Here is a 26,293-nt window from a genome sequence, read left to right as displayed (position 1 = left end):
TAACTTTACAAAGACAAACTTCCAGACTTCAAAGTATGCAAGAGCAAGCTCTCCGTATCTACCTTGGACTGCCTAAATGTGTTTCTACAGCATCTACAGCATCAAGTGTTGTCGTCGCCCTGGGACATCCAATTACAACATACACTGGTGTTTACACTATGAGAGAACATATTCGGCACCTCACACGGAACCCCTGTCATCGTCACGCAACTCTTCCGGTAATTAGGCCTCGTATTGCGTTTGTCAACGCCACTCATGCTCATCACGCCTATATTGCAATGCAGCCCTTCCTCAATGTGATGCTCGCCTTCATATAGGGTATATAAACCTCGGGTGCACCTTTTTATTCCCAGAAGTACAAAAAAAGCTGTGTATCATTGCCTGTTCTCAAACAGATCACGTTGGAACATCTCGATTCTAACCACAGTCACCGCATCCATGTCTACACAGATAGCTTTGTCAACCAGTTCGGCGGGGTCTGTGATGACCCCGGCAAGTCAATCTTGATGAAGGTGAAGACATAGCACACTTCCTCAGCTGGTGCGGAACTAGCTGCCATTCGGGCTGCAGTTGAGTTCATCGGCCAAGAACCTCCACAGTTCTGATTCCAAAGCAGCCCATCAAGGCCTTCAACCTGCTCTACACCGCAGGTCGCATGAACAACTGTTTGCCGAGATTCACGAGGTCTACCACTGCGCAATATTGAAAGGTCATGATATCTTCTTTCAGTGACCGCCAAGGCAATGCGGTATCAAAGAAAATAAACACACGGACGAGCCTGCTTACAATGACGGACTCCAAGTCTGCATTCCTATATTAAGAGTTGACGCAGCGTGTGAGTTACACAGTTTGGCGCTGGTGCTCGCACTTTCTTCGAGGAACACTGGCCAGTTTTTGAACCGTCGAAGCAGGGTATGTAAGGTGCGCCTTCGTCTTTCCCGAAATATAACGCGTATGGAAGCAATATTGCTTTACCGTCTACGGCTCGGTGTTACATTTGCAAAACAATACATGTTCCAGATAAGAATGGCCGACAGCCGTGCTTGTGAAAGATGTGGCTGCAAGGAGACAGTAGTAAATCTCCTGTGTGAGGGCCCTGCTTTGGTGACTGGAAGACGTACGCTGCGTTGTCCTCTGGACCACCTCAATCCTCATCCTTTAATTGAAGATAAGATCCTGGGACTGTAGCTGCAGCAATCCACTACCTTCAAGGCCTACAGAAAGCGACAGGCTTGAAGAAGGACTGCCTCTCGCCGCTTCTCAATCCCATCATCCCTCTTCCCCAGTGCAGGGTGGCCAACCGGAACACCCTTCTGGTTAACATCCCTGCCTTCCCTCTTCCTCTCCATCTCGGTCTCTTGTCTCATCTTGATTCGCTGTTTCGTCGTCTACTTAATTGCTGATTCACTTACTGACGCGCCTCCCACAGTCGACGCCGTCAAAGCTTTTATCTCGATTGCGAAAAAGAGAATACCTTTCTGTAACAGTGACCGGGCCAGGTCATTGTCTCCCCAAATTGATCAATGAGTGCCACATTCTTAGAATCAGCTGTGAAGAAACCCTTGGTGGCGGGCCCTTTGTTCTGAATGTAGAGGGGCAGCAGGTCACGTCCGCATGGCCATTCCTGCCACATTTAGTGCGATACTATTAATACGCTCTTCAATATCGATCACGAATCTTGTCATTTTTAGATCTTGTGTCGCTTAGAAACAGCGATGCCACGTAAGACTATTTTTAAACTGCAAACATCCACGCTGCCCGTAAAGGCATGACTTCATGCTAAGGCGATGATTGCGCCATGGACGGTGAATTGCCCCTCTCAGTACACCAGAGACAATTGACCATTGTTTTTTCCTGTGTATTAATGCTGTGTTCTTCTGGGACATACAACGAACAATTAGAAGGACGTTGACATCACACCCTACAGTATCCGTTTTTTGCCTGTGGAGAAAAACTGTTTTGTGCTATATGATCTATTATCTTGCTCTGGAAGAGCCGCATGATGGGCGGCCACGCCTAATCGCCACGGTTGTCGAAATCTTTGTTTCGTCAGTAAAACGCTTTGGTGCGGGGAGTATATGCCGCCCTGGAAGAGCCGCCTTGCTGGCTCCCCTAACTTGATGCATGTGTGTGCCTCCCAGACTCCTGATGTTTTGGAAGGAGGGTTCATGCAGAGGTTTGGTGGCCTGGTGTTTCGTGGAGTAAGCATGCTTTGATTTTTCTTTTTGGCACTATTTCCATGCAACAAAGAAAAAAATCAGTGGCGATAGCGTAGTGCTCTCGCGCAGTGGCCTGCGATCTGCTCGCGGCTCCGCGGTTTCGACTCCTATTTTTTGCAGCAGGAGAAATGCACATTCGCCTAACGCGTTTTAAAACACTGGTGTCAAGGAACTCCAGAAAAGGTGGCTGATACAGCGGTACAAGAAACAAATACTCTGTAAGTGCCTGAGTAATCTGCCTTCTGGAGAGGCTATCCAGGTAGCCTAAAGAAAAGCGCACAGTGAAGAAATTGAATGTGCCAGCAACTTCTGATTTAAGGAATCCTCATAAAGGGCCTCCACGAGTGTGTCCCGTCGGTGCGAATAGAAAAGGAAAATGAGCACTCAGACGGCTGATGAGCACATCTGATAAAAAGGGTGGTTTGCCGATATGAAAAAGAGAAAACGCGAAATAAGTTGTTGCGCGGGTACGTGAATATGCCCTATTCCACCAGAATCTGGAGAAAGAGATTGTAGCGACGCGTGGGTTCCCATTGGGAACGCCATACGAAGGTAGTAAATATTCTGTGCATCACCTGCACTTTCTTCCTCGCAATGTGGAGAATCTGCAGTGCACCGGCAAGTTTTGCAGACAAAAAAGTGTTGCAGACTTGAGCCCTAGCAAACACTGACAGGTCCCTACGTATCTGAGCCTGGGTTCGTTGCCTCATAAAGATTATCTGTGGATCCCAGTAGGCTCCTCTGTTGCAAATGTGGTGAAAAGGAGCCCCTAGGTACTGAAAAGTTCTGCAGTCCCAGCTTACGCCACCAAAATGACATGGCGTTGTACCCCAATGACCAAACCCCCAACCCCACCCCCAATCGCCGCAGCCGGACGCGCGTCGTGTTAAATTGCAATTCACTCTCGAGCTGTGCATTGCACACCGTCTTCTTCATACACTAATACTGCCCGTGCTTTCGCACTACTACCGGTTTTACCAAATTATGAACTTGACACTTTTTCTTCCCCCATGGCCGTATTCCAGGCATCGTCCCGATGGTTTATGGTTTATGGGGGTTTAACGTCCGAAAGCGACTCAGACTATGAGGGACGCCGTAGTGATGGGCTCCGGAAATTTCGACCACCTGGGGTTCCTTAACGTGCCCTGACATCGCACAGCACACGGGCCTCTAGAACTTCGCCTCCATTTAAATTCGACAGCCGCGCCCGTGATCGAACCCGCGTCTTTCGGGGCCAGCAGCCGAGCGCCATAACCACTAAGCAACCGCGGCGGCCTCATCGTCCCGATGATTAACTTTGGCACAGGCGTGGCCTTCTATGCTCACTTCGCTTCTTTGACATGAGTTTCTAACGACGAAACATCTTTATAAAATGTCTTCGCGGGTGACACAGAGGTGGTTTTACGGGCCGCTCTTAGAGTATGCTGTGGGAAAGAGAGGAAGGAGGAGGTTTCAATTGCGTCTTGCATTTCTTGGAGTTTTTCTTCAAAAAAAAAGAGGGTTAAGCGTGGTTTTCCTGTAAAAAAATTCTCACTTGGGGAGGGCGAACTTCCACTTCTTGAATGACATTCATAAAACTGTTGTGTGCGAGACTGTGCTGGAGCAGCTGTTTAGTGAGGTTGCCCTTCTCATGAGGAACAAGGAAACAGTGGGCCGGTTGGAGAGGGTCGCTTTCTTTTCGTACTTATCTGTTCTTGTACTATTTATTCTGAAGCAAGAATTGAAGAAATGAAGTAATGAGGCTCGATTTATAAATAGCCTTTCTGTAGTAATTCATCCATGCTTACATATTTTACTTTTTGAGGATATTGCTCATTAGATTTCTCTAGTGGCAAAAAAGCCTGCAATATGTTCGCAGTGTGCACGGTTTGAATTCTTGAGTATGGATCTTCGTCTCCGCTACCGTCTTCCGCCTGGACAAGCTATTGCGATGGGACAACATTTAGGAAAACGTCCCTTCACACCGGGAAAAGGTGAGCACGATGGGTCGTCTTGACCTGGAACTCTCGGGCACCTAAAGAGGAAGAAAAAAAATAAACTTGTAAAACAAACTAATTCTTCGTCTCATGAATCCTCCCAACTTTGTCGCATATGGCTCGAGCCAATATTGCTCCAGATACCGCTTATCATGACCGAAAACCCATAACATGAAGCTTTTAAAGCTATTTCAGTTAGAGACTAGTCGTACTTTATGACGACGGCTATTTTGTAGTCGCTTGAGCGCACATTAAGAAAACGTACTGAACTAGTTTGCACGTTTTCAGAAAGAGGATTCTGGCGCATAGGTGAAGACGCAATTCAGTACAAAGAGAACAGGAAGCAGCCAATCTGTGCTCTCTGCCCTGGTTGTATACTCCCCTTTGCGGTATACAGAGAAAGAGAGAGAAACAAAGACAATCAAACTTTGTTCAACAAACAGTCTCTCACACATGGCCTCTTGACTGAGCTACCAAGCTGTCAGCACGAAGCTTCTTTGCCCAGCACTTCCACCCAAAATATTACGGGGGTTAGCTCAGCAGCAAGTGCGACAGGCCGCACACAGAAGGTACACCAAAACCCAAGTCACCCAGCGCTAGCTGCAGGGTCCTCGTCGTCGTCAACTGGCTAGACAGAACAACGCTCTCTGTGCCTTGGGGCTGTGTACCGTAATGATATGATGCAAAATGCGGACCCTCAGGCGTGCGTGAAACCGCAGAGCGGGTGCTGGTATACTCTATAAACCAATCTCGAAAAAAAACGTTACGGCTGCTTTGTGTAACGTATAGACATGTTTTTAGGTGAGCTGTGGAAAGATAAGCCATACTTTTAGAACTAGATCAAATGACTCACAGCTCATCGGCATGCGATACCAACATAGGCAATGTTCGTGTTAAATATCTTTTTGCGCCGCTAGCTAATCACGCCACCAATTTCCACCTTCCAGACGTCGTAGTCGTCGTACGCGTGAAATTACTTCTCATATATCAAGGCAACACTAACGATTGTTAAAAGGCCATATAGGCAATTAACTGGCAATGGGTCATGTGTTTAATTCAACGGACCGCTTGCTTCACACATATGAACACGGCCAGTATGTATGGATATCACCATGATGCGTCTCGCATAACATGACCCTCTACTTTAGTAGCTGGCGCTGAAACGTCACATTATACGTGAACTGCCCTTCCAAATTTTATCGGTTATTTATACAAAGCAGTTTGGCCAACGAAGCCGACCACATATTCACCTATGCCTTGAAATCCAGTTGCGAGTTAGATGAAGTATACGGCATGAATTCCAGTTTCTAGTGATACCGATGTGGAAAGTCCAGTACAGGATTTTGTGACAAGAAACGGCTACTTAGGTCCGGCGTCACACGGATTCTACTATTGTTTAAGCAAAACTCGCTCTCCTGCTGGCTGCTTTTAAATGGCGGTTTATTAAAAAAATTGGTTAAAAGTCACGCTTCTGCAAAACTTTTAATTCTACACTTGCAGGTGCTCAGCAGAAACACTTCTAATATATTTGCTCAGAACCGCATTATATGTCCCTCTTCTTAATACCGCGGACAAGGCAAAAAATGCAGCGTAGGTACTTGGACATGTTCTGTTCAGCAACCAATGCGTTGCGCGCGCGTCATCAGCTCGTACCCTTTGTTTAGTTCCGGCAGCCGCTATCCCCGCTCTCTCGTCCTTTCCCACCCTCTCACATTCTTGCCTTAGTCATGCTTATAAAGCCAGCCTAGCTTGAGAAATAAATCGAGGCTCTGCTTCGTCGCTGACCGCCATCGCGTTTCTTCGGCGCGTCTCTGGATTGAGGACGCACAAGACGTGACAGGAGAACGCAACGAACGCAGTACGCCGTTTGAACATCTTGGCCCGTCTCAAGCTGCTAGATTCGACGAAAGCAATGTGGAAACCGTACCTTACCAAGATTGACGCGTATTTTGAATCTTACGGCGTTCAGGAATCAGCAAAAAAGAGAATTGCTTGCGGCAGCATTAAGCCCGCACACAGTCCAGTATTGGCAGAAAAAATAGCGCCGCGCGCATCGAATGCATATACTTATAGAGGCTATGGCAACTCTGAACGATTATTACGTTCAAAAAAGGAATGAAACCGCGTAAAGCTACTAATGTTTCGTCCGGTCCCAAGCGCAAGGGCTAGCGGTTCATGCAGTTTCGGCGAATATTTCGAAGCAATCTGGAAGCAACTTTGGAAACAATCTGCACCGGATGCTACGGGATCACACTGGTGGCGGTACACGGACTAGTGCATTGCAGAAAGAGCTCCTGTTAAAAAAAAACCCAATAAACTTAGGAATAAGCGGAGGCAACAGTATTGTCATCTGAGGCCGCAGAAATTGGTATAAAGAAATTAGAAGAGATACTTAAGCTGCGACTTAAGGGTACGCCGTGATGGCGTTTGTGAAGCTTAAGATAGTGCCTCTGCGTGGTTCCAGGTGGACAACGAAAAAGTGGTTCGAAGGTTGGAGCTTGGCGTTAAGACAGTCGTGGCAGTGTGTGGCTCAGTGGCGGGGCGTCCTTTTTGGAGCTCGGCGTTTTCCAAGGCCAGCTAGCCTGCACCGGCCGCGCACCTAGGCTCGGGGTCTGGCTGCTTGCGCAGCACCCAGCTACCCTGCTGCAGACTCACGTCTGCCTTTCCGCGGCAAGGCGGCCTACCGACAAGCTGCTGCTTGCTGATGCCATCCTACCGATATACAGGAGATTCCGACGCACTCCAGCCTGCTGATGGCAGCATCCAGTTATGCAGGCTGTTTATGCAACCCGACTCCTTCCCTTTCCTGCTACCGGCCTCCGGGTATCCAGGACGTTAACACTAGCCGATTGCCTGCGGATACCTTTCCCGGGGACCGCGCCGTACCGGCCCTGTCGTGTGCTTCGTCACCGACAACGACCGTCGACAGTCGTCCACCTGCAGCACACATTGGCAGGACGACGGAGCAGCGCGTACCGGAACCCGCAGTAGGACGCTGGCGCTCATCTTGATGAACCCCCCTAGGTTGTGTGAAGTGCCTCGTAGTGTGTGTGCGTGTGTGCGTTAGCGTGACAGCGGGCTTGGTATGTGGGATTTTGTTCTCGTCACTCAAGAAAAAAAAGTGCCGCGTTGCTGAATGCGGCCTGTTTACTGCCTAGGGCTCCTGAACGGAGCGGGGCCCATTAATTACATGACAATTTGGCGAGCCTGCCAGGATTCGTCAGCGAGAGGGCCGATTAACAGACCTGTACTCACGCAGAGAGTTCAGCTCAAGCGACGATGTAACGTGGCTAGACGCTAGAGCGTTTAGCCACGTTGGGCGCGCAACCGGGTTTCTCGGGTGCAGAACTGAGAAAGTGGATTGACAATTAACGCGCAGCGCATAGGACGGAACGGGCTGCGGAAAGAGGAAAGTCGGGCAGCCACTGCAAGAGAGAGAGGGAGATTCTGGAACTGAAATTCAAGTCTCCAAGGAGCTAGAAGTAGCGAGACAGATGATGTCGAAATGCTTTCAGCGTCGAACCATGGCCTTTCTCTCAATCCGCAAAAACTTTTACCTTTGTTCGATGAGCGGCGCGATGATTTGCATGCATATATTTGCGGTGTTTTCAGCATGTTGAAACGGGATAGGACTGGCCTCAAGATAAATGGGCTTTGGCCGTAAGCATGTTCCTCTCAGGCGAGGCCTTAACTGTGATCGGCAGAATTACTGCCGTAGAGTCATTCGATTATTAAAAAGTGAAAAAGGGACCTCTTCACCTATTTAGATTTACTGCTCAGGGTTACAGCGACAAATTTCGGAGGGCTCGAGCCGAGGATGGCGAGACAAGGATACAGTTAGCCGCCAGGATTTCTGGTTACTTTTACCATTCGATTGAAATGGCGAATTTTCCCAAGATTACCGAAGGCCTGCGCGACAATGTGATTGCTTATCAGTTCCTACGATGCTGCCATCCGGAGCTCGTTGTCTTCTTGAAGGATCGGGAGTGCAAGACAGTCGATTCGCTGGGCCGACGCAGCTGATCGCTTCCTGGAAGTGCAGAACTATTATAACTCGAAAAAGTGCCTGCTGTAGCGAAAGAACCCAGTAAGATCACTGTCGACCCACCGAAGAAGGCACAATTAAGGTGCATGTTGTGCAGTCGTCCGAGGCATCGGGCTTCCGATTGTCGCCGCTTCGCTAAAGAGGCGCCCAAGTGCAATTCTTGCGGTAAGATCGGGCACAAGACGGAGAATTGCAGAAGTCGGCACCAGGAGAAAGAGCAGTGTGCCGCCTGCCATGTTACTCGTGCTCTCTCACCTGCCCCGCCTGCTAGCACTAAACAGCGAAAACGTGTAAAACCAGAAGGCTCCGAACCCACTGGTCATGACCAAATCATGGTGAACGCACTTCAGCCTACAACGGGAAGTATGCCAGCTGCGGAAGGATTAGCGGCGGGAAAAACTCCTTCGCGTTCTTTGAGACACGGGCAGTAATGCTGTCGCCATCCACCTCAGCTTGGTTCCAAAGAACTATTTGACAGGACACACAGGGACACTATATCTCTTGGATGGTGCCGTCACCCAATTAGCTGAGGCAAGAGTGCAGGGGCATACGCTGCACTTCTCCGGCGAGGTGACGGCACTTTGCATGAAACGCCCTTTGCATGACTTCGTGCTCAGAAATATTCCGGGTGTCAGGGAACCACATGCTTCGAACCCAGAATGGATGAACGCACGTGTTAGCGAGCATGACACGGCACCAGTTTCCAAGCAACGCCTCCCACCTGGAAAATCGCAGCTTTGTGTTACCGCCGTGGCCATGACACAAGAGGACAAGTTATCTGGCCCCATTGCACATGACGCCAATATAGTGTTGTGACGTCACAAAAGACCAGTTAGCTGAAGAGGATCGGAAGGATGCAACGCTCAAACGTCTCTTACCTAAAATAAATAAGGAGTTCATATCCGGAAAGGGTCGTAAATACTCCTTCATGAGGAAGGAAATATTTTTTACCGGCATTACTTCATGTCGAATGGCAGGAATTTCAAACAAGTTATATTACCCCTAGCGTTCAGAACGGAGTATCTACAGATTGCCCATGAAAACATTATGGTCGGGAACCAAGGAATACGACGCGCGACCGATCGTCTATTAGAGGATTTTTATTGTCCTGACCAACAAGGAGATGTCGCCCGATTCGTTAAGTCATGTGAAAAATGCCAAAGAACAACACCAAAGGATAAAACTGGTATTGCACAGCTTGGCAACATGCCACTAATCGCTACTCCTTTCGAACGGGTTCCCGTCGACCTCATCGGGCCTTTCTCACCCAAGTCCGATAAAGGCAACCGATACGTGTTCACGCTGATGGACTTCGGCACACGTTATCCTGACGCCGTCACGCTTCCTGCCATTAACGCTGTTCACGTTGCGGCACCGCTAGTCGAAATGTTTTCCCGCATCGGAATCCCAAAGGAAATTGCGACTGAACAGGGGGCCACGTTTACCTCCGACCTCATGCAGGAAGTCAGCCGTCTTCTCTAAATCAAGCTCCTCAAAGCGTCACCTTATCACGCGATAGTGAATAGCCTGGGGCAGACATTTAATGGAACTCTGAAGGCAATGCTTAAGAGAACGTGCCAAGAAAAGCCTTGGTGTTGGGATAGGTATCTGGCACCGTTGTTCTTCGCTTACTGTGAAGTTCCACAGGCGAGTCTTTGGTTTTCCCTGTTCCATTTGATTTATGGACGTCATTTGCGAGGGCTATTGACAGTAATCAAGGAGCTATGCAGAAATCAAAGCATCGATGAAGAGACTCGCTCAACGTTCAGCTATCTCATCGACCTCAAAAACCGCCTGGAAGACACTTTCAAACGTTCTCACGAGCAACTGGAGAAAGCACGCCAGAAAAAGAAAACATATATATTTACTATGGCCGGAATTGTCACCCCAGAAGGGTGAGTCTGGGAGATGAAGTTATGATTTCGCTAACAAGGTGTTCATGGAGTGGAAAGGTTCATACGATGCAGAAGTACTTGCTTTTATTGCTGTTTACTTGCTGTTCAAGTGCATACGATGTCCTTGAACGCAAAAACGACGTGGATTACTTTGTAAAGCTTGGGCACAAGGGCAGAATTTTTCACAAAAATATCCTTAATAAGTACGAAGACCGTAAGCCTGTTTTGACGCAGCAAGTATCGGCCACAACCGAGACCGACCACCTCCTATTGGACCTTGAAGTACCCGTTAGTGAGTGCCCGGTAGAATGCCCGCAGTGAGTCTGCGTCGAACACAGAGCTCTGCCGACGTCAAGTTGGCTTCAAGTCTTACAGAGGCGCAGATTGAAGAAGTACGAAAGTTGTTCCAGGAATTAGAGGAGATATTTACCCATTTACTTACAAAAACCGCGCTATCAGAGTGTGCGCTCGGTCTGACGTCCAATGAGCCTGTACACTTTCGCAATATCCAATTCTGTTCGCTTTGTGGGAAATTGTCGCGAAGGAAGTTCAGTAAATTCTGAGGATGGGGACCGTTGAAAAGTCTAAATTGCAGTATCACGCTCCCATTGTGGTCGTAAAGAAACCAGACAATACAATTTAACTTTGCATTGGCTTCCGTGAACTGAGCAAGGTCTTAATTTCGGACTGAGCGAATCCCTGGCATTGATGAAGTTCTAACACTAGTCGGCAAGAAATCGTGCTTCTCCAAGTTTGCTTTTACGGAAGGCTACTGGAAAGTTCGAATTACCCACGACAGCCGCGAGAAAACGGCGTTTTCTAGTATGTCTGGGCTTTACCACTTTTTTATATGCCTTTCGACATCAAGAAGGCCCCAGCAGTTTTTGCGCGGCTCATGAGAGCGGTGCTTGCTGATGTAAAACACGTTCATCACTACTTTGATAATGTCATCACCACAGACACGTGGAAAGAGCATCTATAGACTCTCATAGAGGTATTAGCGTGGGTAAGAAGAGCGAACCTGACAATTAACCCCAGCTAGTGCGAAATAGGGGAGCGTGCCGTCTGTTTTTTAGGCCCCCATGTAGGGAACGGTAAAGTGAAACCCCTCTTGAAGACCCTAGAAAAGATTTTGGGTGCCAACAGGCGAACAAACAAGAGAGCTCTGCAGTCTTTTTTGGGATTAACTGGCTTTTGCCGGAAGTTTATTCCGCACTACGCTGAGATTACCAAGCCTTTGACTAATCTCACCAAGACAGGACAACCTGATGGGATCGCATGGGGACCGGTGCACGAAAACGCATTCACTATCCTCAAGAAGAAACTGAATAATAAGCCCATCCTGCAGGTACCAGACCTATCAAAGATATTCAGTCTTCGTACAGAGAGATGCCTCAACAAATCGTGGCACCGTATTCTTGCAGATTGGTAGCGACAACATCCTGCATCCTGTTGCCTATGTTAGACGCAATCCACTACCCAGATAAACACGGTATTCTACCATTGAGTGTGAGCGCTTAGGTGTAGTGTGTGTGGTTCAGAAGTTCACATTAATTTTTATGCGAAACCGTTTATCTTTAAGTGCGACTTACCACCCGCTTCAATACCTGCAATCTGCCATACATATAAACAACGGAGTTTCGCGTTAGAGTTTGTTTTTGCAAGAGTACACTTACGCCATCGACTACATAAAAGGAACCGATAACTTGGGTGCTAATAATCTTAGCCGCGTTTGATTGACCAAAATTATCGTGTAAAATTGGAGTTCCTAGTTACTCAAGAGTTTAGCTGCCATGCTAAATCAAATAAAATTGACGGTTCCTCCTCTCCTCCTTGTGCTTGCGAACAACAATATTCCTCAATACGTGGACTCGCATTTCTGTGTACGTATGATCGCGTGTCTGCGAACAAACACAAACTGTGAACATTTCGCCGCTTGAGACTTTCCTCTCCCCCGGTTCCAGAACAGTTAAAAACCACTGTCTTGAAACTGGGGGAAGTTGTGATGATGTGTATTGTGCCACTGTTTGGTTCCGGGCAGACAACGAAAAAGTTACCGCGAGCCGAATGCCTGCGGATACCTTCCCTGGAGACCGGGCCGTGCCGGCCCTGTCGTGTGCTTCGCCGCCGACAACGAACGTCGACAGTGGTCCACCTGAGCACACGGTGGCAGGACGACGCAGCAGTGCGTACCGAAAATCCACAGTAGGACATTGGTGTTCCTCTTGCTGAGCCCCTCTAAGTTGTTTTAAGTGCCCCGTAGTGTGTTTGTGTGTGCGAGGTAGCGTGCTAGCTGGCTAGATAGGTCGAGTTTTGTCCTCGTCTCTTAAGGAAATAGTGTCGTGATGCGGAATGTAGCCTGTTTACTGCCTAGGGCTCCTGAACGAACCAGAGTCCATTAACTATATCATAGCGTTAATGAGTTATTGCCCATATGAAATTGGTGATTCGCAACTGTATAGTCAAATGTCAGTGGCAGCCCTTATACAAGACCTTCCGCAATGGTGCAGCGTCTAAGGGATGCGCTACTACTCTGCGATGGCAGGTGCTGCCACCTAAGGGGCTTGCGTGACTCAGGTTGCTATTCCCGAGCAGCCTGTAGCGATTAATGTTTTAGCAGCCGCCTACCACGGTGGTGAGTTGGGTCACAATACGGTCGCCAGGTTGTGATGACACCACGAGGTCACGTGACCTAGGCGGCTCACCTAGCCTGTTTCTCCAGCAGGTGGTCACCTCGGCCAGCCTATTTTTTGCTCAGAATGCCGACAACGCTGACGCCGGGTCTCTGTGTAAAAGGGCCTTAACGCTATGGCTTTAAAATATAGACGTGGAGGAAACGCCACTACTAAGAGTATAGGCGTGCGGAAAAAATTGAAGGAGACACCTAAGCTCCGCTTTAAGGGTATGACGTGATAGTATTAGTGTACTCACAGCCATGTAATCATAATTGGTCATTCTTGACTTCAGATTAATTTTTCCCTGGGAGTCATCACACCTCTCCTGGTGCAGTGTTGCAGCGATAAGCTATGGCCCCGCGATGGCAGGTGCTCCTAGTAGTGGGCCTTATGCGGCTGAGGTTGCTCTTTCCGAGCGACCAATCATTAACTGCCACCTGCAGGGTGGGCAGTTTTCTCACCGGTGGGCAGGTCGCAGGCAGGTTGCGAGGACGGTGCAAGGTAACTACGTAGGTGGTCTACCTGCCTCCTAGGTCTGGGGACCACCTGGCAGAGCAATGCTCATGATTTGTCTCTCACAACGCCGACAGGGATTTTCTGCGTTACTGGGCCTTTAACTATATTGCGTTAAAAGACCGCTGCAAAATAAACGGAAGCGTTACCAAATCGAAAGATGTAGTAGACGTGGTAGTGAGAGGCCCGACGAAAGCGGCTGTTCGTGGGCAAAGTCTCGGCGTTATCAATGTGGACGAAATGGTCACCTAGCGCGGAAGTGCCGAAGGTGTGCGCCGCATTAAAACAACACGACGCGGGAGGCGCGAACCAACACTTTGGCTGCCAGCGAAGGCTCGACGAATGATGAAACGGAAGAATTGTATACCTGGACAATAGTGCCTGAAAGCAAATTTTTCTAGAACCATTTATTCCCCGAGTGTTTTAAAGGAAGGGGAGAAAAGGGGCGTGAAATTGGGAACACAGGTAGATACCATGTCAGCAATTCGCATCACCAATCGCGAACTCTATGACAAATACGGCAAGTAGTGGCTAAGTCTGAAAACAACACACATCAAGTTTTCCTGCTACATAGACCGCCTTCTTGTCCTGAGAGAAATCAGTGACGCTTCCAATACCAAGGGGTGGCCGTAGTCTGTCCTCTATGTGCTTGCTTAGTTTGCTTAACGCTGGAGCGCCTATCTTCCTGGTAGCATCCCAAGAGGTCACGTCGGAAGCCCGGAAGAGCAGCTGCCCACCAACAGTATTTTCGAGGTCTACGAGGACGTCTTTTCTGCCGACCTGGGCCCCGCTAGCCTACACTTAAGAGTGGGCGTCATCCCAAAATCAAAAGCGCGGCCCCTTCCCTACGCTCTGCGCGAAAAGTGGCGCATGAGTTCGACACCCTGGCTTCTATAGTAATAAGGTAGAACTTTGGGCTTGTTGGTGCATCATTTTGAAAAAGACATAGGGCATGAAGACAGGACAGCGCAGAGACAACACAGGAGGAGCGCTAACTAACATCTGCAGGTTTATTTGAAATCCACACTCGAGGAAACCAGTGCGCATTTTCAGCCACGCAGCAACAAACGGAAAGATTAGGACGCCGATGCAATTATCATGAAAACATCACATGTACAAAACTTCAGAGCCCCGGACAAAAGATAACAGCAAACACCCCCTTTGATCTTTAACTTTCAGCACGAAGAAAAATTTTGCTTTGAATTCAGGAAAGAAAATTCTTTATGCAAGAGAGCAAGGAAAGGTTCGCTAACACACTTGACCCTTCCAGTCCTTTGGATGTTAGACGCCTCATGGATTTCTCTGGAAAACTGGTATTTGGCGCGGCATTTAAAAAAAAATGGTTGCTATAGGCGTGTTTTCACCAGCGAAGCAATCTGACTGGGCACCGCCATTTGTAGTTGTAATAAAGGGGCGCACAGTTCGAATCTGTGGAGATTTTAAAGCCACTTTGAACCCAGCCTGTGCCACTAGCAGTACCCATTGCCCATTATTGAGGACAAGTTTGCCCGCTTAAACGATGGAGACTGTTTTACTACGCTGAACCTGCGAGATGCATACAACCAAATAGCACTCGACGAAGGTGCAAAGAAAACCTGCGTCAATAACACGGATAAAGGTATTTTCTACTTTTATAGACTACCGCTCGGAATAGCCTGTGCACCGGCAGTTGTCCAGATAAAGTTTAATGAGGTGCTACCTAGCCTGTTGTGTGCATGCTTATTTAGACGACGTGCAAAGAACGCTGAGTTGCGATGAGCGATTAAAAAAACTCCTTAGAAAGCTTCCGAGAACGAGGAGGGATAATCAGGTATAATAAGTGGGAATTGGCAGAACGGCTGTATCTTATCTAGAGCACCGAACTGACCGCGATGATCGTCACCTGACAGAAAAGGTGTCGAGGCGATCGTAGAGGGACCAAGCCTGCGTAATATCGCCGAACATCGCTCATTTATCGGAAGGCTAACTTTTTACGCTAAGTTCCTGCCTAATATGTCGACTATAGTTTTCCCGGAATATCAGCTGTTCGAAAAGAATGCACGCTGGCAGTGAAAACAGACACAGGCAGCCGCAGTTAATGCTTCTAAACAAAGGTTTAAAGCTGCCGAGTTTCTCCTGTTTTTCGATCCACAAAAAAAAAGGGTTCGATACTGGAATTTGATGCATCCCTGCATGACGTGGGAGCAGTTCTGTTCCACACTGTCGCAACGTTCTTAAGCGAACTCGATTCCGTTCTAGAGCATTAACATAAGCTGAACGGAACTATTTCTAACTGGAACGAGGGGCACTGACGCTCATTTATGGGGTAAAAAAATTGCGTGACTAGCTTCTAGGGCGAGAGGCCACACTGGTAGCTGACCATTAGCCGCTTCTAGGCCTGCTGAGACCGGATCGCCAGATACCAATAATAGCCGCCACCCGTATCCAACGCTGGGTACTCTGCCTTGGAGCCTACCCCTGCAAACTGCTGTGATAGGCTCTGGTGCCTGTTCCTGTTGATGAAGCTCCAGAATATGTCTTAACCCTGGAAAGACTGGACGAAGGTGACCTGACAACACGTGAGCTGAACGCTTTGACAGCCACAGACCCAGTTTTGACTGAGGTAAACGTTGCATAATGAACGGGTGGTCCAGAGCCACGAATGCGTTAAACCACATCGTACTGCCATTCCTTGTACGGAAGCTGGAATTCTACGCAGAGCATTAGCCAATGTACTGGGGAAATCGTGCGGTATTACCAAAGGAAGCTCGTACAAGAGTGTTGCGTCTTCTGCATAAACATGCCAGGGATCGTCGGCCATGAAAGAAGTTGCACGGTCTCGGTTCTGGTAGAGTTAGACAGGCAGAGCGAAACAGTGGCTCAAAAATTAACATGAAAGAAAAAAGAAAACAAAGTATTATACAAGAGTCGCACAAGGGAACAGCAGTTCACAATTGGCAGCGAGGTGCTGAAAGTGGTAAGATAATACGTCTGCTTAGGGCAGGCAGTGACCGCTGATACGGATCATGACAGGAAAATAACTAGAAGGATAAGAATGGGGTGAAGCGCATATTGCAAGTCCTCTCAGATAATGAATAGGAGGTTACGAATATCCCTCAAGAGAAAAGTGTACAATAGCTGTATCTTACCGGTACTCTCCTACGGGGCAGAAACGTGGAGGCTAATGAAAATGGTTCAGCTTTACTTAAGGACGACACAGCGAGCCATGGAAAGAAAAATGATTGGTGTAAAATAAGAATGGGGTGAAGCGCATATTGCAGGTCCTCTCAGATAATGAATAGGAGGTTACGAATATCCCTCAAGAGAAAAGTGTACAATAGCTGTATCTTACCGGTACTCTCCTACGGGGCAGAAACGTGGAGGCTAATGAAAACGGTTCAGCTTTACTTAAGGACGACACAGCGAGCCATGGAAAGAAAAATGATTGGCGTAACGTTAAGAGACCGGAAGCGGTCTCTTGAGGGAACAAAGGGGTGAGGGAACAAACGGGTGTTAAGGACATCCTAGTCGAAATCAAGAGGAAGAAATGGGCTCAGGGCAGCTCATGTAATGCGAAGGAAAGATGTCCACTGGTCCTTAAGGGTGACGGAGTGGATTCTAAGAGAAGGCAAGCGTAGTAGGGAGCGGCAGAAGGCTAGGCGGGCGGATGAGATTAAGAAGCTTGCAGGCATACGGTGGGCGCAGCTGGCAAAGGACGGGGTTAATTGGAGATACATGGGAGGCCTTTGCCCTCCAGTGAACATGGTCAGGCTTATAATGATGATGATTATGATGACGTTCTGGTGGCCAGGATTGGATAAGGACATCGAGAAATTATCAGCTACTTGTTAGAGCTGCATTCAGAACCCGCAGATGCCAACAGCCACTGCACCAGTCAACCATCGACAAATGAAAAGTGGCCACATATTGGCGTGGACTTTGCGAGTCCAATCGCAGGAAAATGACCCTGTTAGTGGTCGACGGGCATGCTAAATGGGTCTAAACCATACCACTGATGCACGCTAGGACTGGAACCAGGGTTAGCTGCAGGGTGCCATTTTCGGCACGTTTTGAGTCTCACTAACTTTACTCTCTGACATCGGGACGCAATTTACCAGCCATGATTTGGTACATTTGTAAGAAACAATAACATAGTGCATTAAAAGTGAGCCCCCTACCACCCTTAGTCGTATGGAGCTGCAGAGAGTTGTTCAGTTGGTGAAGGTTGGGCTTCGAAAAATGAAAGAAGGGAAGTTGGAAGACAGTGTAGTAGGAATATTGTTTCAATACAGAATAAATCCACAGAAAAGTGGAAAAATCCCCAGCAGAGGTGCTTCTGGGTTATCATATGGCATCCCGGCTGGATCGGGCTTCTCTTCTAGTCTTTCAGAGGCACCGCAGGGTCAAGACGACTGGACATTACTACTGGAGACCAGTGTTTACGGGTGGAATAACGCGAGTGAGGACAAGTGCATATCAGGACGGGTGACGGCGGGACAGCTGGACCGGTGACACGCAGATCATGTTCGCTTGCAACGCGGCTGTGCAATGGAGCATCAGCAGCCCGAAAGCGGTGTGAGCGAACAAAGTCAGGCGGCTATCCCGCAAACGCGTGCGCACCAGTCTGGTCCTACAACCAGCACGCCTGGCAGCCCAAACTATCCGAAACGGTTTCCCAGAGTCACTTATCTAGTTCAACTTATCACAGAACCAGCACAAACAGAGGAAGCCGCAAGAAACTACGAACAAAGCGTGAGACTTTCTACGAGACAACGCAGACCGGTGTAGCGTTTTCAATTTTAAAGAGAGAATGGGGCATATCCAAGTCAGCAAATATTCCGTTGCTCGAGCGTCATCAGCACGCACCCTTTCGTCTCGCTGCGGCAGCCGCTATCACCGCTCTCTATCCCTCTTCCCCTCCCCTTCCCTTCTCTCAAGTGAGGCATGCCTATAAAACCAGCCCAGCTTAGAAAATAAAAACAGGTTCTGCTCTCTTGATGACAGGCCTGGCTTGTGTTCTTCGGCGCGCCCCTAGGGAGGACGTGGCGATGCAAGATACAATGACGCCGTTGGATGATTAAAACGGTAAGCTTTTGCGCCTTGAACTTTTCTAGATTTTAAAAAGTATTAATTTTTTATTGTAAAATGCACCCTTGGGCGTGGTAAAAAACAGCGCAGCGACGACGAACACGCACGAAGAAAGAAGACGGACAAGCGCTGACTAACAGCTGAGGATTATTGGAAAAAAACGCAGGTATTAATACACTCCAAAAAACAACCAGGTCGCATGCTTCTCCGAAAACACATCTAATCATGGGAATCGAGATACTTAATCTCACAGCCATGCAGAAGCACCGAAGCTGTGCTTATACATCTTTCGCCACTCACGTGGATGTGATGTGCCTCACACAGTTGCCTTGTTAATTTTTCCCTATGCCTGCAAATAACTTTCGACTCATGGAAAAGAGGAGTGCACATTTTCTTATCGAGGGAATCCGGGATATTTTTCAGGGGGCAATCTCTGAAACGTAACCAAAGGTAGGACGATGAGGGCCTTTTAACGAGGTATTATGCTGATGTAGACGGGAGCTCACACAATTTCCTGTTTTCCCGATGTATTTCTTGCCACAAGAAAACTCAATGTCATAGACTACCCTTTCAGCACATGGCCTGAACTTTTTTTGGTGGTTTATCTTGCAGGCTCTACTCCCGTTTGTTTTTCTGTTTTTTAGCCGTTGCTTTTCGTATCTACTATGGCCCATATTTTTCCAAGTTTTTCCGGGGCTGAGAACAGCACTTGAATGCCATGTGCTGAAAGGGTAGTCAATGACATTGAGTTTTCTTGTGGCAAGAAATACATCGGCCAAACGGGAACTTGTGTGAACACCCTTCTACGTCAGCATAATACCTCGTTAAAAGTCTTTGCGTTACATTTCAGAGATTGCCTCCTGAATAATATGCCGGATTCCTCCGATAAGAAAGAATGCACTCCTCTTTTCCGCGAGACGAAAGTTATTTGCAGGCATAGGGAAATTAACAAGGCAACTGTGTGAGGCACATTACATCCACGTGTGAGGTGAAAGATGTGTAAGCACAGCTTCGGTGCTTCTGCATGACTGTGAGATTAAGTATCTTGATCCCCGTGATTAGATGTGTTTCCGAAGAAGCATGTATCCTGGTTGTCTTTGGGAGTGTATTAATACCTGCGTTTTTTCCACTAAACCTCAGTTGTTAGTCAGCGCTTGTCTTTCTTCTTTCTTCGTGTGTGTTCGTCGTCGCTGCGCTGTTTTTTACTACGTCCATGATTCACAACTCACTCAGTTGCCACTTCTTCTGAAATGCACCTTTCTGCCCCTTTTTTCTATAAAAATCCAGAAAAGTGATATTTTCTCTGTTTCTTTAATATAGCACAAAAAATAACGAAACTTGAAGACCAGAAGATCTGTAGGAGCCGCATGAACACCACGACATGCTATATGGTTCAGTGAGTAACAGCGACTGTGACGGCGGTTGCAGAACTTGAGTTCGATTTAGAGATGAGTTTAAAATTGTTAGTTTTCTAACAAATAACTGTGCAGTTAAATAGACGAGGGAAGGGAAATGAGGGGTTCGTTCTACATATGAAAGAAGCCAACAGTAATAAAAATCAATTAACATAGATGTCTTTTTATTTATGGTTTTCATCAATGGCAGATTAAAAAAGCAGAAGAGGAAACGACATGCCGCCGGTAGAACCCGGACCCGCGAACTCTGACTTGTGTTTTTTTTTCGTTTTTTCTTCTTGTTTTATTATTATCCCAATGTTGAAAACCACAAATTAAGAAAAAGTCATTCCTATGCTGCTTGCCCTTACAAAAACTTCTTTAGACAGTCTATAGACTGTCCATAAACTTCTTTCTATAAAGCCCATACACACTCTACAGAGGAACCCTAGAGAACACTCTATATGCAATACAAATCCTGTAGACACTCTATAGACAACATTTAGATTTATGGCCATACACTTTTAGTAGACTTTTGTCTATAGACAGTCTATAGACAATGAGTTGACTGGAATAAATATTTGTAGGAATGTAATAGAGTCTATCAGAAGTCTATAGACATCTATAGACCATTCTTATAAGGGTGGTTTCTGTGGCTTTTGGCTTCTTTAAAATAACTGTGCAATGAAATATGGGTTTCTTAGAGCTGTAGTTATTTTGCGTCCCTTTCTATATAGGAAATATATGATTCACCTTCTTGAACGAATTTTCCCATTTTTGCACCATAAGCGTACACAAGGAGTCTCTAAAGACTTCTTTTGTCCATTTTCGAGTATGAATCCGTCTGGTAATCGGCATGATCCTGCAAAGTAAAAGAGAATAACCACCGATACATATCTTATGTACTTTTTATTAATCACTTTCACACCACTGTGAGGTTCGTACTATCAGTTAGACAATTCGATTATGGGCTTCTGAGCTATTATGATTATGACATGATTATGAGTTAAGATTATGTGCACATGTGCTCAGATGGTTACTGAAAGTGTTGTTTCCTCAAGTATCTTTAACCGAAGCCTTGATTGTAGCCGGGCAAAGACCATTGGGTCATAGTATGATAAAAACGAAATGTCGCCTCCGTAAGGGCACCACTGGGCACGCCCACAGGGCTGCTGTATTGATCGCGACTTTGCGGAGTGCTGCATGTGAAAACAGGAGCGCCATATACGTTGAAGATGTATCACCCGAATCACGTATCTAACAATTAAACAAAGGAATAATGAGACTAGTTATGTTCCACTTTTAGACAAGGGGAACTGTCTTCGACAACGCAAAGGAGGCAGCCTTCAACACGAATTTCGTTGGCACTGAATCCGTGAAAATTGTAGGGGTGCTTAAGCTCCACCCTAAAGCCTGTTTCACATGCAAGCGAAAATGCTAGTGAATCTCACCGCCGCGTCAGAGAAACCTGTTTTCAGTCACCGCGGCGGCTAGAGCGGCTCCAGTGGCGAGGTTCTAAGAGTTGAAATATTGTTTGCAGTGACGAGCTGCTCAGCCGCTAAATGCGCTTATTCGCTTGCATGCGAACCAGCCTTAAGGGCATGATGCAGTAGCGTAGTGTGTCATTTCCCGTACATTTGCAGAAAGTCATTCTCTGCTTTACATTCAAAGATCCCTGGGAGTCCTTATACCCATCCTGGCGCGGTGGTGCAGCGGTTAAGCGATGCGCCACTGGCCTGCGATGGCAGGTGCTCCCAGCGGTGTGGCTTGTGCGAAATAGGTTGCTCTTCCCGAGCGACCGATCATTAATATAACTGCCACCAGCGTCAACCTATGCGTCAACCCCGCTCGACCACACGTGACCTGTTCGCTACGAAAGTATCACCTTCATCCTAAGCAAGGTGAAAATGTGCCCAGATAGAAAAATGTATCACATCAATATCCACGACTGCGAGTCGAACCTGTGGTAGCGCGAACGGATCAGCTCCACAGGACGCTGTGCAAGGCTACTAGGCTATCGCCACAGCCGGACAAGCCTTGTGTTAAACTGCTTCCCACTCTCGCACTGTGCATTGCAAATGGTTGCCTTTATACCAGCTCCCATTTTCTCCGTCCAACGGCACTGCCTTCTCATTGCCGTCTTCAGCGTAGCACAAATTCGTGGTTTCGCACTGATTCCCCGCCAAAATTAGACCAATCTCTGAAATTTGACCTTGCCCGATTGGTGCCATAATCGATGTCCAAGCTTAACTGACCGCGGCCGACACGATGGACACGCCCAATTTTGGCCTGGACTATTTGCAAAATCCTATCACTTGACCTCTGTGCATAACCATTGATGAACACTGCCTAACTTCTTTGTTTTGTTTATAGTCGCTTCGGAAGCGCACGGTGTTATCTTCGAGTTCCTGTGTCGTCAAATTTAGAAACAGGTTGTTCATGCAGTCTACAACGAAAACTGCACCGTGTGAACATTTGTAAAGCTAGGCCTTTCAGCTTAGCACGGAAATCAGTGACAGATGTAGCATTGGTTTAGCCATAAAACCCTACATTCTGTCGTTCAATGAACATTAGTTTGCTCATTACTCCGCCCTCGTCATAACCTTTCCTTCCACGCTAGTCCACCCTCTAAGGTCTTCCAGTGGTAGGCACCTTCCGGTAAGCGGAGTGACAAAAAAAATACGGTCACCGCGGTGCCAGTATGTACACCTCAAATCCTTTCTCGAATTAAAAAACACTGAGTATCTTGAAAGGAACGCCAACGGCTAAATGGGCGAATGGAACGAGCAGACGTAAATGTGAGTGCAGTCTGGTACTGGTGTCTGATCTTTCATTTCGCTCCATCCGGCTTTTGGCGCTCAGGTGTGAAGAATGTGAGGAGCCGGGCTACTGTAATCTTGCTTCTTAATGACTTTTGGCTTACCATTCGGAAGCGAAAGTGCCAAACTCAGAAAAGCACTAGCCAGAAGGAGTGCCCAAGCGATTCTTCCCATCCTTTCCGTTTGTATTATAGCTCCCCTGGAAGACAAGAAGAGCTGCTTAGCACACGGACTCCGACGAGGTTATCTCTTATAGGCTTCCAAACATGTGACCCGATCTTTTTAGAGTTTGAAGGTGAACATAGTGATACCCCTTCACAATATTTTCATGAAGCTATATTGCAACAAAAATTCTTATTGCTTTTCTTGTTTAAATTGAAGGAACGCCGCGATCAACGTACACTCGTAAGCGCTTTAAATTCTAAAATGTAATGAACAGGCATGTCGTGCCATGAAATTTCTTACAATTGAGGTGAGCATACGCTTCATATCTCTCTAATTTCCACGGAACGCTTTAGAGAAATCTAGCCTTATCTCTTTTCAAACGCGAAGTGAACGCTCTCTTGAACGTTTACGCTACTTACATGCTACCGAGCTCTTAAAACTGCTACTGAAAATGTTTTGGTATACAGTGAGACTTTTTAAATATATTGTTGCCGTTGTACTGCTCTTTTATAAAAGTATACATAGACCAAACGGGTCGTTATATTAACGATCGACTGGGGGAACACCAGCTTTCGATGAAGAAAGGGAAAGGGTTCAATTTCCCCTTACAGTGCGGCGCATGCACTTTGGCTACGCCTAGCAAGCCATGCCGGCCTTTGCTGCCTAGAACCAAAATATTCAGGCGCAGTCGTGACCAGACGGCACGTGAACTGGCAAGGCTTTCTTTTAACGGATAATTCAGGGGATAACTGCGTAAGCAAAATGTTAATCAAATTGTATAAAAAAGAAAAAAAGTTGCTGGCATGTGCGCTTTAGGCAACGATTTGACATTTATTAAGGTACAAACATGCTACTTTCTGAATAAAGTCGGCCGCAAGTATGCGCCGGTTCTTGCGCCCTTCTCGTCGCTGTCTTTTTTGCGCATTTCCCTTAACTATGTTGTTCGACCAACTCGCCCAACAACGTGCACTCCTAAATTTTGTAGACCAGTCGACAGCCCAGATCGATGTGCTTCAAGCGCAGATTGGATGGTGTAGTCAGTCTGCCCTCGATTTCGCGTGTGGCCGGAATTTCGTCGGTGAAAAAAAAACAGGTCTGCCCTAGTGTCGCAGCTCCGCTATCTGGCGCAGGTACCAGCGGCGACACTGGGCAATATGCGTCGCTTCGGTTAGTATTGCATTCAGCGAGTGCTTCTTGCTCTCGAAGCCAATTTTCTTCAACATCGTCTGCATTTTTTTTTCATTTTTTTGTCGCTTTGGATACGGTCGGCAGCCTGCCGTCCTTTTCGAAATGCGCCACCACCTTGGCGATAGTTGGAATTTTCCCGTTGTGGAAGAAGCTGTGTACCACCCTTCGCAACACTCTCAAGTCGAAATCGTCCAGCTTCTTCGTTCGCTCGCGACCTCTTCCGCCAGCACGCTCCTTCGGTGACAACACTCGGCCTGCCTTTAACGTTTACTTTGTTCACTGTTAAAACGTTCGTTCGCTCACCTGGATGCGCTTTTCCATCCTCTTTATCAGCGCATACCTACTTGAACTGCCCCCGCACTCGACGTGAAGCGCTTCAAGAAGCCAACTGCTTCGCCTGCTTGAGAAAACAGCGCCCTGTCGGTGTAGGGCACACGGGCAACACTACCGACTCGGCCGACGCCACGTTGGAAAATGGCGACACCTCACCCTCGCTTCAGGCCTCCGCAGAACTGTGTCCGTGCGAGCTTTGTCTTTTAATTTCACCAGTGATTTAAACACTCCCTACCATGTAACTCTACCAGTCCAAACTATGTTTTAAAGTGATGTGCTTATTGTTTGGTTATTAGTCCTACAGTGCTCAAATATTTGGGGGTTTATTTTTTGTGTTCCTGCAGCCCTGATTGGACGAGAAAGCTCTGCCTTCCGGAGTGCTGCAAACATCTTGTGGTCTTGTGAGACGGAGTATATGTGTCTCACAACCCGGTGGGCAGGTTGTGATGACGTCGCAGCGTCACGTAACCTTTCTTGACCAATCATTAATGTGATCACTACCTGTCATGGTGAGCAGGTTGCTCACAATCTGACCCCAGGTTGACGGCTCTCACGACGGGCAGGTTTTGATGACACCAAGAGGTCACGTGACCGCTGTCGACCAATCAGGCAGTTTTGTGACATCGGACGGGAATTGTGCTGCTGACATGAAATCTAGAGCTATTGCATTGAAATTTGTTGACTCTCCTGGAGCCTTGTTGAACGCTCTTCTTGGCTTTTATGGAGACTTTTTTAACCACTCCGCCCACGCTGTTAATCCACCCACGCTGGTAAATGAGTTGTCCCAAAGGTTGAAATTTGCTTTACAGACCATACTTTTTTTATCTGCTACAATTTCCATGTCGATGAAGGAGTAATTCTACACCAAAAATGTTTTGCTATTGAATTTTGTGTTGCGTTACAGTTATTTTCACCCGTTTTCGAAATGTTTGAAGGGCGACACAGTTCCTAGCTTTGATACGAAGCTTTGATACGCTACCTGCCACATATAATGAGTCCAAAATAAAATTACGAAGGAAAGAGGTGTGAAGAAGAAGACATGAATTAACCGAAGAATAAAGAAGAGGAAGAAGAAGCATTCGGTGAGGTGGAGAGAGATGATTGGTGGAGAAGAGGAGACGACGACAAGGCTTACGTGTACTAAGGCCGAGGCTATAAAAGGGCGAGGGAGAGCGAGGCACGGGGGGGAACAACAGAGAACCGGAGGCGACGGCCGGTCAGGGACGCATCGGATGGAAGAGAGCGACGCCGGCTACTGCTCCGGTGAGCTCAGGTTCTACGGCTTCGCATAGTGGACTTCCTGCCGTGCCTGAGCCCGTTCCGGGGAGTCAACGGAGGACGCTACCACCTGCTACGGCCAGGGGTGTCTCCAGAGCTGTTGCCACCCATCCGGGTGGTGCCCCCAACGCCAACAACACCGGCATCACCTCCATGGGCGCTTGGGCTGTGAGCTTGTAAGACGCAGCCAGCGACACCGCCAGCGACGCCAGCCTGAGCACTTAGAACACAACCTCGACGCCGGCTGCTGGACCCATGCGACGCTTCATTAGCACCGAACCGTGAGCACGAACGCCGACTGCTAACAGTAGAACGCTAGTAGTTTCCTGATCGGGTGTATTGATAGTCTTTGTGTTTTGTGTTAATTTAGTTAGTTTTGTGTGCTACTGTTTGCGTCACGTAGGGTGTATAAATGTGCGTTGTGCGTACACCTGTCGCCTAGTCCATTCTTTCGGTCCGAATGTTCTCCGGGGAGATCCGTGACAATACCGAACAACCGAACGGAATGGAACGAGCAGACACTCACGATGGCGCATTTGCAAGCAATAGAAGGTACATGCACAGTTGCAAAATACGTAGTACTCTTTCGTTTTTTCTTCCTATTAATACAGCAGTTGTGATCATAGTCCGTGCTTGCATGCGTTGTTTTATTAACATCTAATCTGCTCACTTCGCTGTACTACTTTGCAGTGAAGGAGTTGCAATGATGTTTCACTCGATACTCTG

This window comes from Amblyomma americanum, chromosome 11 (genome assembly GCF_052857255.1).
Source record: "Amblyomma americanum isolate KBUSLIRL-KWMA chromosome 11, ASM5285725v1, whole genome shotgun sequence".
Taxonomy (NCBI): domain Eukaryota; kingdom Metazoa; phylum Arthropoda; class Arachnida; order Ixodida; family Ixodidae; genus Amblyomma; species Amblyomma americanum.
Note: the sequence above shows the minus strand (reverse complement) of the source record.